Source organism: Dama dama, chromosome 4 (assembly GCF_033118175.1).
Source record: "Dama dama isolate Ldn47 chromosome 4, ASM3311817v1, whole genome shotgun sequence".
In the NCBI taxonomy this organism is placed as follows: Eukaryota; Metazoa; Chordata; class Mammalia; order Artiodactyla; family Cervidae; genus Dama; species Dama dama.
Genome location: NC_083684.1, coordinates 71105541 through 71116533, shown reverse-complemented (window position 1 = coordinate 71116533; position 10993 = coordinate 71105541). Strand labels below are relative to the sequence as shown.

Genomic DNA, 10993 nt, shown 5'->3' with positions numbered 1-10993 from the left:
GATAAACCATTAAGGGAGGCGGGCTGGGGGGGCGGGTAGGGGGGGCCTTGGTGTTCAGACGGGGGGAGGCCTCGCTGCCTGACCCTGGGACTGCAGGCAGGAGAGCTGAAGGGGGAGAGAAGCCTCGGGGGCATCTCTTCCCACGGAGAGGAGCCCGCGCCCAAGCTCCCAGACACCTGGGAGACGCGAAGGTCCCAGCTCAGAGTCGCACGAGGGAGACACAGGGAGGGAAGAAGGTGGGCTGGGGCTTGTGCGCAATGTGCAGCTCAGAGCAGTTTCCATTTCCATGAGGATAGTGATCTATCCTCTCCCTCTCCTTTGTTTTATTTTATTTTTTTGTAGTTTATAAATATTTATTGCATTGATGAGTTTATTTTTTTTAAATTTTATTTTATTTTTATATTGTAGTGGTTTTTGCCATACATTGACATGAATCAGCCTCTCCTTTGATTTAAAATAAGGGTCTGAAATGATGCCATGTGCAGCAACTGGACGGACCTGGAGATGATCACACTGAGTGAAGTACAGTCAGACAGACAAAAGGAATATCCTGTGATATTCCTTACATGTGGACTGTAAACAAAATGATGCAAGTGAACTTATTTACAAAGCAGAAACACCCGCAGACTTGGAGAATGAGCTTGTGGTTGTTTGGGCGGGGCGAGGGTGGGAGGGACGGGATGGTTAGGGAGCTTGGGATGGGCAAGTAGGCACTGCTCTGCGCTTAAAATGGAGAACCAACACAGCATGGGGACCTCTGCTCCACGTGATGCCGTGACCTAAATGGGACAAGGGCTTGGAAAAGAATAGAGGCACCTATCAATTTATGTGTAACCGCAGCCTCTGCTATAGACCTGGCACCAATGCGACACTGTGGATCAATTATGCTCCAATCGAAAATAAAAAAATAAAATAAGTGATGAGCATCACATACTCACTACAAGGGTGAAAAATAAAGAGACTGAATCCTGAACGTTGGGGAGAGGGGTGGAGCCCCAGAAATATATTGCTGATGGGAGAGGAGCCATTTTGGAAGAAACTGGCATTTTCTTAAAATGAGTGCTTTTCTTCAGTCCGGCCTCAGTGCTCTCGAGGGCGCAGAGAGACACCCCCTATGAAAGGCGACCACGGCCTCAAGCTCACGAACCAGACGCTGATGAGCGTCTGAACGCAGCGGGGGCGTGCGCGGGGCGGCCAAGCGCAGAAGGTGCGTCTCCTTACCGTGGGCAGCTGCTTCCACACCAGCCAACGGCTCGTATGCGTGACATCGAACCAGTGTTGCTAGATGCTCTGAATTTTCAAGAAAAATCGGAACACCATATTTTTATGTTGAAATGAGATCTCCCAGGATTTCGCTGCTGCTTCAAGGCTTATCCATCGGTGGCGGGCTTGTAAAGGGGCTGCGTCTTTTTTTTTTTTTCTCCCTTCTCATTGAAGAACTTCTTTTATATATATATATATTGCAAGGCAGGTCTGGGAATGAATTCCTTCCATTTTTATTTGTCTGAGAAAGTTTTTTGTCTTTTCTTCATTTAAAAAAATTTCTTTTTTATTTATTTGACTGCATTAGGGCTTGGCTCGAGGGGTCTCCAGTCGTGGCCTGCAGGCTTAGTTGCTCCACAGCATGGGGGGAATCTTAGCTCCCTGACCAGGGATTGAACCTGTGTCCCCTAAATTGCAAGGTAAATTCTTAACCACTGGGACACCAAGGAAGTCCCTCTCTTTCATTTTTGAAGGATAGTTTTTCTGGAGATACAGTTATGCGCTGGTGGGCTGTTTTCTTTGAACACTTAAATAGTTAACAATTAAAAAAATTTTTTTTTTTCTTTGGCAGCACTGACGGCATGTGGGATCCTGGTTTCCTGACTAGGGTTTGAACCTGTGCCCCTTGCGTTCGAAGCCCTGGAAGTGAAGAGTCTTAACCACTGGGCCACCAGGGAATCCCCAGGCATGATTTTTATGGTGGGCAATTTGCATTAAGGAGGCAAAATCTTAGAAGGCTCTTTTCCTTTGACCCGGCGGTTTTACTTTCAAGAACAAATTGCACTGAGACACCTGTATGACACTCACATGTAACAGCAGGGGCATACCCGAGTTGGTGGCAGTTGGTGGCAGTTCGTTACCGGGGAGTGGCACAACCTCAGTGCGCAAGGTGAGATGTCGCGTGACAACCACACGGGGGGATGCTCTGAATCTGTACGAGCAATGGGTCATCCGCCGAGGTCCCAGTGTAGACCGAGCGCCGGGATTTATTTGCTTCAGACCCACAGACACCCTCCTCCCAGCTGCTCTTCTTCCAGCTCTCACCCCAGCCCCTGTCTTGTTGGTGTTCAGTTGCTCAGTTGTGTCCGACTCTTTGCCATCTCGTGGACTGCAGCACGCCAGGCTCCCCCGTCCTTCACTATCTCCCGGAGTTTGCTCAAACTCATGTTCACTGAGTCAGTGATATTTTAGGGCTGGGGGAACGGAGGCACCAAGAGAGGAAGCCCAGAGTCCCAGGGTAACACGTGGACAATCTGGGAGTCAAACTTAGACAATGGGTTTAATCCAGGCTTTTAAGCACCAAACTATGCTGTCTTCACATTAATTAGGCAATAGCAAGCTGCAGAAAAATGGGTGCAAAAATTACTATTCTGTTTTTAAATGGAGGGGACTGCCAATGTGATGTGCTTATAATGACTCATCAGGGATGATGTTCCACATTCCTCAGAGGGTACAGGGTGACTTGGGACTGGCAGGAAGGTTGAATTTTCACTAGACAATATTTCCCATGAGGTTATTATGTCCACAGAGTTGAGATGTAACCACCATTTACAATGTACTATCACTGATGCAGACTAAGTTTTCATCAACAGGTGAATGGATAAAGAAGATGTTGTATATATACACAGTGGAATATTACTCGGCCATAAAAAGAATAAGATAATGCCATTTGCAGCCGCATGGGTGGACCTAGAAATTATCAGAAATTATTTTCTGACTGAAGAAAGTCAGAGAAAGACAAATATCATGTGATACTGCTTATGTTGTTGTTTAGCGTCTAAGTCATGTCCAGCTGCTCTGTGACGTGATGGACCGTAGCCCGCCAGGCTCCTCTGTCCATCAGATTTTCTAGGCGAGAATACAGGAGTCAGGTTCCATTCCTTTCTCCGGGGGATATTCCCGACCCAGGGATCAAACCTGTGTCTCTTACGTCTCCTGCATTGGCAGGTGGATTCTTTACCACGGAGCCACCAGGAAAGCTCATGATATCGCTTTATATGTGGAATCTAAAATCAAGATAAAAACAAACCTACTTATAAAACAGAAACAGATTCACAGACATAGAAAATAAATTTATGGTGACCAAAGGGTAAGTGGGGGTGGGGGGGAGGAGGGAATAAATTAGAAGTTTGGAATTAGCAGATACACACTTTTATATATAAAATAGATTACTAATACAGATCTAGTGTATAGCACAGGAAACTATGTTCAATATCTTGTAATAACCTGGAATGAAAAAGAATCTGAAAAAGAATATATATGTATGTATCTTTATATCTATGTCTGAATATATATGTATATGTATCTTTATATCTATGTCTGAATCCCTTGCTGGACCCCAGAAATTAACACAACATCGTGAACCAGCCATGTTTCAGTGAAGATTTTTTTTTAAATTGATTTTTTGGTTGAAGGATAATTGGTTTACAGAATTTTGTTTTTTTCTGCCAAACCTCAACGTGAATCAGCCGTAGGTATACAAAGAAATAACAAAATGTACTACTGTTTAAAAGGAAAAACACTAAATTGAAAATGACACTGCTTGGTCTGCCTTCCCAGAACTGCGCGCCTGCCATCACAACAACACACGGTTCCCGAGTCCGCGCCCGGCGGCTGAGCCGCAGTCCCAGGAGCCGCGTCCTCGAAGGAGGCTCTGCGGCTTTTTCTTCGTCCTCCTGGGTCTCTCCAGACAGAAGCCTGGAGCTTAAAATAGGCACAGAATTAATGTAGCAATTGAATTATCTGTGTTCATCATCTATTTAATCCAGTCAATATGTTTGGAATAAATAAGTGGTTTAAGGAATGAAGGAACACGCTGGCGAATAGGTGGGGTAGATGGTATCTGAGGCTCTCCTGGGCGACTTGGGACGTCTGCAGAAAACCCGCCTGGATTCCGCCCCGCCCGCCCCTGCACAGACCCCAGTCTAAAGACGCACTTTAATTGGATCAAAGTCGTGAGTGGCCTGCTAATGGGGAGCCCCCGCTCCGGCCGCCCCCCTCCCCCTCATCAGGCCGCGCGGTCGTTTATCAGCCTGGAGAGCTGTCGGCGGGCGACATCCGTTGCTATGGAAACCGCAGCCGGCGGGGAGGCGGTGGGGGCTGCCGCAGGAGCGGGCGCGGGGCGGGGGGCACCCCGGAGCCTGGAATTTTCCAGGCGCAGGACTTAGACTGTGTGTGCGTGTTCGAACCCTTGTCTGGACTCTGGGGCGGGGGAGGGTCCTTGGGGGCGGTGCTGAGAAGCGGGGCTCTGGCCTCTCCCCCACCCCCATTCTGAACCTCCCTTCCACAATGCAGAAAAGAGACTTCATGGGGCTCTCTGCCCTGGAGAAAGGTAGAGATTGTAGATAAAGGTAAAGATTCTAGAATCTTCCAGAATCCCACCCCCATCATTTTCCTGTAGTGCGTGCTGAGTCGTGTCTGACTTTTTGGTACCCCATGGATTGTATGTGGCTCGCCAGGCTCCTCTGTCCATGGGATTCTCCAGGCGAGAATACTGGAGTGGGTTGCCATGCCGTCCTCCAGGGGCTCTTCCCCACCCAGGGGACCCCGGGTCTCCTGCATTGGCAGGCGGATTCTTTACGGTCTGAGCCCCCCAGGGAAGCCCCCACCCCCGTTTGACGTGTCTGCAGCGTTGTCCTGCCTTCTGCCGGGGTCGGGGGTCTCTGAGAGTTGTGCTGCCCTAGTGACCTGGGGGCCCCTGAGAGCGCTGGGCGGGGCCCGGCACATAGTAGGTCCGCAGGACAGACAGCCTGACTCGGGTGAACGAATGGGCGAGCCAATCAGTGTTTTCTGTGCTACCACAGCCTCACAGGAGCAGACTGGAAGGGACGGAGTTTCTGGATTCTTCCGGCCTCCACGGGAGGTAGTTGTGACCCCGACCCCGCTCCTCCACACCCCCTCCCCCGGAGGGCGCCTGTTCCTGGAAAGGTACGCGGCACACGTACTCCCCCTCGGCTGGAGGGCCTGGGCTTTATTGTTTCGGCTTTATTTACGTACAACAGACATGTTAAAATTGTATACATTTAAGTTGTACGGAGTGGTGATCTGATGCAAGTATACACTGAAATAACCATCACAGTCACGTCAATATGTCCCTCCTCTCCAAGCCGCCGGTTTTTCCTCCTTTCTTGTCTTTCTCCTTCCTCCCCTCCCTCCACCGCCTCTTCTTCCTCTCCTTCAGGTGTGTGTGTGTGTGTGCTGAGAATGCTCAACGATTTACCCTCTTAGCAAACGTCATCTTCGTACTACACTGCCGTAACTACAGTCACATTGCCCTAGGACACAGCAGGCCCCGGGTGCTTACGGGTCCGCCCTTGGCTGTGGGCAGGCGCGCTCTTCAATGGTACGTCTGGATTTGAATCCAGGTCAGTGAGCTGTGCACCCCGGGGCCAGTGGCTTAACCTCTCTGGGCCTCCCTTCCTTCGTCGGCGTGAAAGGAGGATAATAACAACGCCCCTCCCCTGGGTTCAGTGAGCACTGAACACAGAGCTTGAGCATGACAGGGGCTCAGGAAGGGATATGTGTAGTTGTCTTTTGTATATATTTTTTCACTTCATAAATATGTGTATACCTTTCAGTACATATAGTAAATAATTAATCATATACACAGCCGGCCCCTGAACAGCGTGAGGGGTTAGAGGTGCTGACTCCATGCAGTCAAAAACCTGCATGTAACTTGGTGTCAGTCCCCTGAATGCTTGGTTTCTTGGTATCCATAGGTCTAATCGTGTAGCACTGCGGGAAGTACTATTGAGAAAAATTTGCAGATAAATGGATCTGTGAAGTTCAAGCCTTATTGTTCAAGGGCCAGCTATATTTTACCCATTGTGTGTTCACTCATTAAGTCATGTCCAACTCTGTGACCCCATGGACTGCAGCATGCCAGGCCTCCCTGTCCATCACCAACTCCCGGAGTTTACTCAGACTCACGTCCTTTGAGTTGGTGATACCATCCAACCATCTCATCCTCTGTCGTCCCCTTCTCCTGCCTTCAGTGTTTCCCAGCATCAGGGTCTTTTCCAGTGAGTCAGTTCTTCGCATCAGGTGGCCGAGGTATTAGAGCTTCAGCTTCAACATCAGTCCTTCCAGTGAACACCCAGGATTGATCTCCTTTAGGATGGATTGGTTGCATCTCCTTGCAGTCCAAGGGACTCTCAAGAGTCTTCTCCAACATCACAGTTCAAAAGCATTAATTCTTCAGCGCTCAGCCTGAAACTCTCACATCCGTATATATGTACATAAAATCAATAAATACAAGAGATTTATATATATATAATACATATTTTATAAATTAAAAACACATAGACTCAGCACACACACACACATAAATCAGTGGTTCTTAATTGAGGGTGATTTTGCCCCTCAGGGGACAATTGGTCAACGTCTGGAGGCATTTTGGTCGTCACAACTGAGGGCTGATGCTGCTGATATCCGAAGAGCCCCCTCAGTACCCACAAGAAAGAGGGACCTGGCCTGCAAGCCCGGTCCACACACATACATTTATAACAGTCCAGACCAAAGGCTTATAAAGAAACACAACTCAAGCCACAGACATAACAACGTTTCTAGTATCCTCGTTAAAAAAAAAAAGGGGGGGGGGGGGGCGGGGGAACCAGTGAAATCGACTTTAAGACCAGCTCTCACTTAACCCGATGCAGCCAACTTGCAGGCCGATTTTTTTTCACGAGGAAACGGGAAAGTAGACAAGACCTGAGTACACGGAGCCGCGGGCAGAGAGGACTGTAAGTTACATTCAGATCTTCAGCTGCTCGGAGGCTCAGCGCCCCAGCCCGCGCTGCTCAAGGGTCTACTACGTCTTCAAGATCTCGTCGCACGGCTTCAGTATCACGGCTGGGAAGTCCCTGGCCTCCGGTGGGGAGGGTCCTGCCCGCTCATGCCAAGGGCCAGGCTTCCGTCCCCGGTTGGGAACCATGATCCCCAAAGTCAGGCGAGGTGCTTAAGAACAGACAAAACCAACACCGCCAACGAGCTGCCCCATCTCCTCCTTCTCCTACAGCCTCTGAAACCCGGTGTGTGCCACACTTGACAGCACACGCCGACTCACACCAGCCGCATTTCAAGGGCTCAGGACCGGCGAGCCTGGGGCCTTTTTGGTGGGGCGCATGGCTCAAGGAACACGCTGGTCACAACGAACAGAACCGCCAGCAGAGGGCGGCAGAGAATAGCATGGATTTACTGAAATAAGGACAAGCACTGCATGATATCGCTCCTATGTGGGATCTGAAATACAAAACAAACGCATGAACATAACACAAAAAGAGAAACAGGCTCACAGATGTGGCGAACAAACCCGTGGTCACCAGTGGGAGAGGGAAGTGGGAGAGGGAGGCCGTGCGGGGGAGATGCTGAGTCGCTCAGCCCCATCTGATTCTTTGCGACCTGTAGCCCGCCAGGCTCCTCTATCCATGGGCTTCTCCAGGCAAGAATTCTGGAGTGGGTTGCCATTTCCTTCTCCAGGGGGTCTTCCTGACTCAGGGATCGAACCCAGGTCTCCTGAATTGGCAGGAAGATTTTTTTTTTATGCCGCTGAGCCACCTAGGAAGCCAAAACCAGACAAAAACAAAGAGCAGGGCGAAAAAAAAAAAAAAAAAGGACTGAAAACAGATTCGGTGCCCGGTGGGGTCTGTAAGCAGTTTTTCTTTTTTTAATCTGTATTTTCTCAAGTTTCTGCTCTCTCCTCCCAAGAAGATTTTTTCTTAGGTTAAAAAAATGAAAAACATCACAGAGTTACTCTAAAACCCATCCAGCTGGACAGAAATGCGTCCAGCAGGCAGAGCCTGAGAAAGGAACAGGCCTGTGGCCACAGCAGGCCCCTTCTCCGTGGAGGAGACGGCAGTGCTGGAGGCTGACGGGCTGGGTCTCACCTCGCTCCGTGCTGTGTCCTCCCCAAGGAACACGGCAGAGCGTCCGTCTTCCCAGTGGGTCAGGACCCCCTCCGCCCCGTGAAGGGTGACCACAAGTCCTCCCCCAGTTAGGGTGCATGACCACCCCGTGTCCTACCAGGTAGGAAACTGCAAGATCCCCGTCATCCTCAGCACCCAGCTCGTTAGTCCCTCCGTCGTGTCTGACTCTGTAGCCTGCCAGGCTCCTCTCTCCATGGGATTCTCTGGGCAAGGATACTGGAGTGGGTGGCCATTTCCTTCTCCAGGGGATCTTCCCCAACCAGGGGCTGAACCTGGGTCTCTGGCATTGCAGGCGGATTCTTTCCCAACTGAGCCATCCCCGCCATCGTCAGAACCCAGCCGGTAGCACCGATATCCTGACCAGCTTGATTCTGAGAAAAGCAGCGGTGATGATGACTGCCACGTGTTGAACACCCTCTCTTTGGACAGGCCCTTTCCAAACGAGCCACGTTCCCCAACAACCGTGTGAGGGGGTACTTTGATGATTCCCGATTTCCAGACGACTGGGGCTCAGAGAGATTAAGGAACTGGCCCGAGGACACACAGCCGGTTGGTGAGGCTGGGATGAGCTGAGATCCACACATGCTTGCCAGGTCATGTGTATACGGGCAGTGCCGCGGCACACGTGCGCAGGCACGGGCCTCAGACGAAGGGAAAGCAGGCGGAACCCGGGGCAGGGGAGGGCCGAGACGCGTGGGTCAGAGCCCTGCAGCCCGGGGCGCTCCTGCCTTCCCTGCTGTGCGCTGTGAGCGCGTCTCTGGTCTCCGCCCACCGACCCCAGCGTCCACACCCCCCGGCCCCCCTCGGGACAACCCCCAGTGTCTCAGGTCCTGCCCAACGTTTCCTGGGGGCGCGGTCGCCCGGTTGAGGGCCCCGTTCTTCTGAGGCTTCGGCTCACACCGGCCCCTTCCTCCCGGACCGCGGGGGGTCACGCGTGAGCAGGACGCGGGCGGCGCAGGAGGGCCAAGCCCGCGAGACCTCTGGCTTCTCTGCCCACGGCGTCCTCGGCACCGCGCGGCCGAGGGGCTCCTGTGTAGACACGGACTCGACGTCAGCCCCTGCGGAGACCCGCCCACGCTCAGCACGCAGGCCTCTGTCTACGCGGGCCCACGTCCACGCCCCCACCACCGCCGCAGGGCTCTCACGCGGCGGCCTCCCTGCTGCTCCCAGAACCGCCCGGCCCCAGGGCCCTTGCTCAATAGAGCGCGTGCGTGCTCAGTCAGCCGTGCCCGCCTCTGTGCGACCCCCTGGACTGCAGTCCGCCAGGCTCCTCCGTCCATGGGATCCTCCAGGCGGGAACACTGGAGGGGGTTGCCGCGCCCTCCTCCAGGGGATCTTCCCCACGCAGGGATCGGACCTGCGTCTCTTATGTCTCCCGCATTGGCAGGTGAACTCCTTCCCACTAGCACCACCTGGGAAGCCCTCACAGTCTAGAGGGCACAGCGGATCCGGTTAGAACAGTGTCTCTCCGGTCATTTCCGACGGTGAAGGGAAAATTGCCTTTATTTGTGAGGCTTTATTTCATTGGAGTGTGGTTGATTTAGTGTTGTGTTAGTTTCAGGTGTACAACAGTGATTCAGTTATACACACACACACACACACACATTCTGTTTCATATTCTTCTCCATGATGGTTTATCACAGGATACCGAACCGAGTTTCCTGTGCCCCACAGTAGGGCCTTGTTGTTTATCCATCCTATATATAATGGCTGACATCTGCTGACCCCAAAGCTCCCAATCCTTCCCACCCCCACCCCTTGGCAATCACGAGTCTGTTCTCTACGTCTGAGTCTGTTTATGTTTCACAGATAAGTTCATTTCTGTCATATTTTAGATTCCACATATCACTGATATCCCAGGGTATGTGTTTTTCTCTTTCCTACTTACTTCACTTAGTATGATCATCTCTAGGTCCGTCCATGTTGGTGCAAATGGCATTATTTCATTTCTTAAATGGCTGAATAGTAAACTTATCTTTATTTTTTATTAATGTTTTAAATTATTTTTCCAGGTGTCTTGAGAAATAATGGGCATATGTCATTGTATAAAAATTATGGGGGGAGAGGTAAATTAGGAGTCTGGGATTAACATATACACACACACCGTGTGTATAAAACAAACAACAAAGATTTACTCTACAGCACTGGGAACTATATTCAATATCTTGCAATAAACCATAATGGAAAAAATAAAAAAAGAATACAGATATATACATATATATGTATAACTGAATCACTCTGCTATACACCAGAAGCTAACACAATATTGTAAATCAAGTAAACTTCAATTTAAAAATTACCGTGCTCACTTCGGCTGCACATACACTAAAACTGGAATGATCCAGATAAGATTAACATGGCCCGGGCTGAAGGAAATTCATGAAGCATCTCACATTTTTAGAGTCTTTCAAAGGGCAGAAAGTCTTGGGACTTCCCTGGTGGTGCAGTGTTTAGCACTCAGTGCTTTCACGGCAGGGGGCCCAGCTTCAATCCCTGACTGGGGAACTAAGATCCCGAAAGCTTCCAGGTGTGGCCCAGAAGAAAAATTTTTTAAAAAGCAGAAATTCTTAATTTTTATGAAGTCCAAATTATCCTTCTTTATTAATTTTTGAATCGTGGCTTTTGGAGTAATATCAAAGAGATATTTGTATTAACTCACAGTCAGAAGGCCTTTCTGCTAAGCTTCCTTCTAGTAATTTTATATTTTAGATTCCTTGGACGGTTAATTAAAATTTTGAGCCAATGCTGGTTTACTCTGTAAGTTATGAATTAAACTTTTCTTTTAACATATCAATAAAAAATAAATT

The 10993-nt window shown here is 50.0% G+C and overlaps 1 pseudogene; it reads left to right on the top strand.

The window, feature by feature from the left end:
• Positions 1-10487: 10487 nt before the first annotated feature.
• LOC133055311 (U6 spliceosomal RNA) lies at positions 10488-10585 on the top strand (annotated as a pseudogene).
• Positions 10586-10993: the final 408 nt, after the last annotated feature.